This window comes from Pteropus vampyrus, unplaced genomic scaffold (genome assembly GCF_000151845.1).
Source record: "Pteropus vampyrus isolate Shadow unplaced genomic scaffold, Pvam_2.0 Scaffold209, whole genome shotgun sequence".
NCBI classification, from domain to species: Eukaryota; Metazoa; Chordata; class Mammalia; order Chiroptera; family Pteropodidae; genus Pteropus; species Pteropus vampyrus.
The window spans coordinates 529,504-537,083 of NW_011888990.1; positions in this window are offsets into that span (position 1 = coordinate 529,504).

Genomic DNA, 7,580 nt, shown 5'->3' on the forward strand with positions numbered 1-7,580 from the left:
AATTTACCATTCATTTTTCTCTCAATTCAAATCTCTCCCCTAATGATTTAGGGCTAAGCTGACTATTTCTCAGCCAGTATTACCAGTGACTTCATCTGGAGACGCTAAAATTTGTGTGCATGTGCACGTTTGAAAAAAAAATTATCTTTCTCGTTTTAATTGCTCTATATTTGGCTCGATGATTTGAAAAGAATCATAATAATTCCGATGCCTCGGACTACAGATAAAATTTATGAATGGACATTTGAAAATTAATTTTTTCATAAATGTCCAGTTTCAACAAGTCAGCTGTACTTTGTTCAAAACAAAGAATTTTTAAGCAATTCTCATTAGTTAGATGGTGAAACTTAATGACCGATTAATATGGTACCATGAGGGTGTTGGATTTTGGAGAAGCAGGGGGCAGATCATTAGTGGACTCCATGCAAAACTGAGACCTTATTTGTAGCCCCGTGCGTAATCGGGTATCAATAGTTGTGTAACTTCAGAGAGCGTACCCAGGCTTGTGTTTCTCAGATATTTAAATACAGTTTCCACGTTTCGCGCTCGGTACTTATGAGACGCAAACACACACCTGGTCCGCGTAGGCGCCTCTGCAGGCATCTTCCTGCTCTCCGTGTGCATCCCATGCATCACCTGCCGCTCGCCCACCTGTGCCTGCCATGCCTCACGTCAGTTTTATCAGGGTTTTCCAGTTTTTCCCTTGGCTTAAGTAAGGACGTTTGTATAAGTGCTTGCTTATTATAGTTTGCTTCTTTATCTTATAAAAAAATATGTGTATGTGTGTGTGTATACATATAACTTAAAACTTTTTGCATTTATGATACCAGAATAGAGATAAATGCAGAAATCACTAGGCACCTCCAAAGTGTTGACACTTGAGCCTTAATTAGATCCTTTTTGGATATAATTTGTCACTGGTATTCGCTTTTGGATGTAAAAATAGAACACGTAGGAAATTCTAGAACTATGGAGCATTAGGCTTCTCCGTCAAGCGTGGCGAATGGCCTCCGGACACCTGGAGTGCCATATGAGTCCCACATGACAGCTTTCCTTACCCACCTCGTCTCTGTACCAAAGGAGAACAAGCCACCTGGTTTTCTTTACTAAATGACGATTTTTAATTATCTCAGTTTCCTTCAAACATAAGATGATTTTGCTTTATCCAAATAAATGTGACTATATTTTAATTTTTTCCCCATGTATTTAGATGCCTGGTCAGTAGATGAGCATTTAATTATATTCTGGCATTATCGAACCTGGAGGATTGACTCGAATGTGGGGCTTATGGCGGTTAAGACGAATAGATGTTTCTGAAGCAGATTGATTATGTTCTAAATAGCTGTTCACATTTCAAAGAGGGGATTGCTCAAGCTAAAATATAATCTCAACCACGACAACAAAAATCCATTTACATTTTCTGTCCTATTTCTTTGTTTGGAATAGACACAAAAGCAATCGCCCTAACCTGCATTGAATTATTTTAGTGGGACTCATAAACACACCCCGGATCAACCTGGCGTGTCATTTTCGACAGTGAGAAAGCTGCCTCATTTTCTGACAGTCCCAGCTTGGGAAATGGGCAGCTCCATCCGGTCACGGCGTGAAGACAGCGGACGTAAAAACACTTCAAAATGCAGCTTGTTGGGGCTTACTAGAAACTTCACATCTAGTCAAGTCTTTCTTCATCCATATCTACTTGGTGCTTGGTTAGGTATTAAAGTTTCGTTAAAATAATTTGGAACTTACAAGCCTGAGAAAAACGTAAAATAAGTATTTTTTCAGAATATGCAATGGCTCGGGTTGTTTCGAGATCTAGGATGCTTCGGCTAAGTAAATTTTGTCTAGACACACCTGTGGTCCAGGTGCTTGTTGTGGGTACTGTGTCGCCTTGGAGATTTGTAGAAATGCAGGTTCCCAGGATGGTCCTTGTACTTCCCGAATCAGAGGGGAACATGCAGACGGTCCCCCCGGGGACTCGAAGGCATGTTAACATTTGAGCCGCCTGCATCTAGCATTCAAGCCTCAGTTCCGCTTGTGTCCAATCAGTGACCTTCCCGTCTTCCCGGGTCCGTGTGGCTAGAGCAGGGCGACCTCAGGGTCTGCGTGCTCCTTCATTCAGCACTGATTCGTCGCGTGTGTTAAGTACGAATACAAGTGGGCTCTGTGCTGGGCGCGACCTCACAGAAGTGACGAGGACACTGCTCGTGTCCCCCGGGCATCCCGTGCTCAGGGAAGGACAGGTAGAGAAATGATTGAGGTTCTTTGTACCCGGTGCTTCTTCTAACAGCTTGCAGGTGAGACGTCCACCTCCACGTGGCAGAGCTGTTTTAAAAAGAGGTAGAGATCATTTTAGAGACAGTCCTGTCTTCCTAAAACTAAATAGACCGGTCTTCGTAGATATTTGACAATGACTGCGCTTAGCACGTTGTAACTTACACACACATTCGTGTCAATATGTGTACAGTTTAATGTACCCGTGACTGAAATATAAATACTCTAATGTACACGTTTTAAAGTTAACATTGACATTTTACAGACAGAGTGATTAGGAACAAAAGCATCAAATAATTACCCTAAGGTCACAGAATGGGTAACGAATCAGGTTGGGATTCAAGTGTATTTATGCAAATAAAGTGAATAAACATTTTCCTCACTTAGATCTAGTAAGAGAGCATTTAAGGAACTGCCATCGTCATGATATTCTTTCTTTTGCAACAGTTTTTGGTTTGGGGTTTGGTTGCTACTGACAAGCTTTTATGATCACATATGTGACATAGATGACAAATTAATCTCATAGCGGACGTACTGTAATCACGACTTACAAACAATATTCGCCGAAGACGCTCACCTCAGTGGAAAACCGATGGGAAGGAACAAATAGTTCAATTATGCATTTCACAACGCCAAACCGATCGTTATTTTAAAAATATTTTAAAGAGTTTTCATTCTGACTTTTAATTTTGATCAGCTTTTAAAATATCCAAATTATGACTTCCCTGTGTATTTACTGTGTAGGGAGATTTTACTTTCATTGCATGCAAGTGGCAGACGCACCAACTCGAGCCCCTGGACCCTCGGAAGGAGCAGATGGCCAGCCTGAGATCCTGCAGCTCGAAGCCAGCCTCGGAAAAGCAGCCAGAATGCAGTGGACGGTGTTCAAACCCTGCAAGCATAGGAACAGACCCCTTTTCTCGGGTTTATTTGGTGATCTCTGTGGCAGTTGGACATGACAGAGAGAAAGGACTTGAAAGCTCTCCTCGAATCCCGCCCGCGCCAATTAGACGATCCGTTCTCTGTAATTAAGACTAAGCAGTGGGTATCGGTCAGGAGCCAAATTCGCAGAAGTGAAGTCAGAGCCTTTGGAAGGGACGTGCCATGCTGATCTGCGTGGCGTGACCGCCAAGAGGACGTTTCATCCTGTGAGGAACAGTTCACCGTGGAAAAGAAACAGCCAGGCAGCAAACGCTGAAGCGGGCGAGGAAGGTGAGCACGGCACGGGGGACCGGTTCGCTTACCTGTGAGATGTAAAACGCGCCTTCGGTAAGCGGCTGCTTCCCGAAAGCGAACCGGTACCCGAACCGCCGGGGGCACGGATGGGCGGTGGCGTCTGGAAGCTTCACGGTCACCTGGGGCTGCAGGAGGCTCTGAAGCGTGGCCCGCTGTCCCCGGGCACGAGCTCCCCGGCTGAGCGCCAGCAGCCCCGCCGGCCCGGTGCGCTCCGGCCGCCGTGTGCGGGCGAGAACGAGGCCCACCTGTCCCCAGGACGCCTTCCGGGCCGCGCGCTCGGCTGTCCTGGCCGGTTGGACTTGGCCTCCCGGGCTCCGCTTTGCTTCGCTTCCCTCCAGATAATAACCGTATGGAAACGTCCGTGGGCCTCGCGGGCGTCTCCGTGGTACATGAGGGCTGCGAAGTTCAGGTGTGGAGCGTGGTGATCTGGGACGCGGCCTATGCGGCAGACAAACTACCACGATGAGCTGCGCTGACACCCCACCCCGCTTACATAGTTCCATGTCGAGCGTGTGTCCGCGATGGTGACGTTTAAGCTCTGTCCCCTGAACAGCTGTCAAGTGTACAGCAAGCGCGTCATCGTTGGCGCGGGCGCCGTGCGGTGTGTGAGATCCCCGCTTTGCCTTATCCTGTAACCAGAAACTTGTGCTCTGCCCGCCATCCCCCAGCACCCCACTGCCCCACCCCTGGTAGCCATGTCCTGCTCTCTCCCCTCTTTTTCAGATGCCACGTGTAAGTGACTTCGCGCAGCGCTTGTCATTCTCTGTCTGACTTCTCTCACTTGGCACGATGCCGTCAAGGTCCGTCCGTGTTGAGGCAAACGGCAGGGTTGCCCGCTCCCACATACTATCCCACCACCCGTGTGTGCAGGTGACCGCGTGCTGGTGTCGCGCGTCCTTGACCAGGGTGTGGGCGGCAGGCGTGGGAGCCTGCCAGGGCCCTGGGCTCGCAGCGTGCCACCGGGAATGGGGAGCAAGCCTTTCCCCTTATTTCGGGTCCCGCTTCCTGTGCTCAGCGTTTCTCCATCTCCCTGGCTCTGGCCCCTGCTCCTCCTTCCGCTCCTCTCTCTTCCACTCCCTTCCCTCCCCTCGCTCCCTTCCTCCTCTCTTTCTCTGTCCGCTCCTCACGCGTCCCTCCTTCCCTCCCTACCCTTCCCACCTCCCTAACCCCCTCGGATGAGTCCCGTCTCCCTACACCTCCTCTTTACCTCCTCTCTTTCATCCAGGATGATCTCTGCCCCGATCACCCCTGTTTTCAGTACCTTGATCATGAGCGGACCAGCGGGAAGCCTTCAGTACTGTCTTATCTTTCTAAATATCTGGAACGCGGGCCTCTCGTTAGACTTCTGCTGTTCTTTGGGGGCATTTTGTTGCCGTTTCGTGTCAGGTGAAACTCACGATGGCTTCAAAATGATGTATTTGTATTTCGTTTTGAATAATGGATAAAAACAAACCAACCTTCTTGTTCATCCTTAATTATCGTGTGTCTGTTCTCAAGTAGTTAAGACCGGTTTGTCTAAAGTGCCTGATTACGTACTGAAGAAAGAGACGGAGATTGAGGGGTAGGAAGTCTCTCCGATGCCTTTCCTCTCCCTCTTCCCTGGCGACAGGCCGTTCTAGTTCTGCATATTGGTCAACTGCACAGGGACCTTGAAAAATGATCTTGACTGTCACGACTCCGCTTACAACTGTGGTCTGAGTATATCCGTATTTCCCTTAAAAAACGATGACTTGTTTAGCAACGCGACCCTTGCATGTACTTTTAAACAAACTTCAACAAAGCGTATGCAAATTCGAATACAAGATAATCTTTCTAAAGATTGACTTTACGGTCTTTGTTTCAATATTTCCTAAAGGGAATGGATTCCTGAATAGCTACAATGTTGTAATTAGTTATACTATACGGTAGATCTAAGTTAATTGAGGTAATTTCGTATTGAAATTCCATTGTAAGGTTTTTTTTTGGGGGGGGGGTTGCAACTGCTACTAGGAAATTATCATTATGTATCTATCGTTCACTAATCATTCCAAGGACTCCTCCCACCAGCCAGAACTACCCCTTGGATTCAAAACCATGAAATTATTTCCAAGGAAAGGAAACTGTGTCTGATAAGTAAGTCCATGAGAACAAGCTGACAGTGAGGACGAGAGCGAGTGCGGACCGGTCAGGGATGGGGAAGAGGGGCTTTGAGACATGAGTGAAATCATGGCTGATGGCAGTGTGATGAGCTATCGATTTCCCTACAGTCGTGACATTTCGTAGATGCTGGCCGGCCGGCCAGACCGCCACAGTCAGTGTCCACCGCTTCCCGTGGTTGATTTGGCTTAAGGTTTCAATTTCACATAGGGATATAAATATAGGAGGTTGACTCTGTGTGTGTGTGTGTGTGTGTGTGTGTGTGTTTACATTTTACCTTTTTATCGGCTGCCTCCACCTGTATTTGGATAAAATAGGCATTTTTAAAACTAGGCATCCTAATGAATTAGAGGGGACAGGGTGAAGTGGGAAATAAAAGGAAGCTTAGAGACTCAGAAAGAAATTCACTGGGAGAGTAATTTATGTTATTTCAGTATTCTGGCACTAAAGCATTTGAATTCCCCCCTAGATGTGTAACTTTGAATATCAATGAAATCTACATTTATATACATAGATCTAAATCTATATTTAGGTGCACATATACATATGCGTATGTGCCTGTGTATGTCTATGTACACACATATATGTACATATATGTGTACATATGTACATATATGTACATATATGTGTATATATGTACATATGTGTACATATGTACATATATACACATATATGTACATATATGTGCATACATGTATGTATATATATTAAAGAAAGAATTTAAGGTTATGATTAGCAAGAGGAAGAATTGCCAAATTCATCTCTAAATTGGTTACAGTTTTTCGGGGGGAGATTTTTAATGTATTGTTTCAAAGTGTCCAGCGTAACAACACTTGCATTAGCTAAGTTGCTTTAGGTTCGTTTTATGAAGTGGAAACTGTGTGTCTAACATACATTTGAAATGAAAACACGTTATCTTTCATTGATCAGTAGTTTTCTCTTTTTTAATGGTGGTAAAAGATGTATAACATAAAATTTAGTATTTTAAGCATTTTAAGTGTGCAGTGGATGCTTCTGTGAATGGGAGAAAAGGAAATGGGATTGAGCAGAGAGCAGTGGGGCTGTCGTCTGATCTGGCAAACGGCTAAGCGAATGCAGGGGGACCCCTGGAATTGCCCTGAGTCACAGAGAGGGGCCAGACCTTTGGGTTCCTGAGACAGCTGGCATGGGACGCACGCCGTCCTGTGACGGGGTGGGATCATGGGCCTGAGGGACCTCTTGAGCCAAATCGATTCCTGAGGTGACAGATGAGGGCTGTCTGGGGCCAGCAATCCCAGCAGCAGAAAAAAATTTCTTACTATTTACCAGAATTAAATGTGGACCCCTATGACTGGTCCTCCTCCCCGCCCCCCCAAAAAAAACCATACCGGGTTTTCCTACGCACACTCCCCATCTGTCCTTCAAAACCATGGTAGATCGCCAGGGCAACTGGGATTGACAACAAAGCAAGTTAATAATGGGGATGTAGAGTTTGCACTACACAGGGAGCTTGTTTATTTTACTAACTACAGAATTTGCTAGGAAATGTTAACAAAGAAAAATAACCCAAAAGCATGTCCTTACTGATTCTTTATCTTATAACAAGAATGATTTTGAGCAATTTGTTGCTAAGAAAAGAGCTACATAGAAAACAAAGATAGAAATAACCCAGATAAATTTCTGATGATTGATGGGGAAGCTCAGATCTCTCGCTGTGATTCGCATCAGTTGTAGCTAATGTTTGCATTTAAATGTTTGCAACGCCACTTGTATGAGATAACTAAGTGGTAAGATAGCTCATAGAAATTTTTCTTTGTCGCTTTATCTTTATTTTTTTCTGCACTTTTTAGTGCATTTTCTTGTACTAGAACTTCAGAGTGTCTCCTGCTGAGAAGTGAAGGCACACACAGCAGTGGATCATGTTTTTGACAAGCCCTAAGCCTGGCGACCCATGC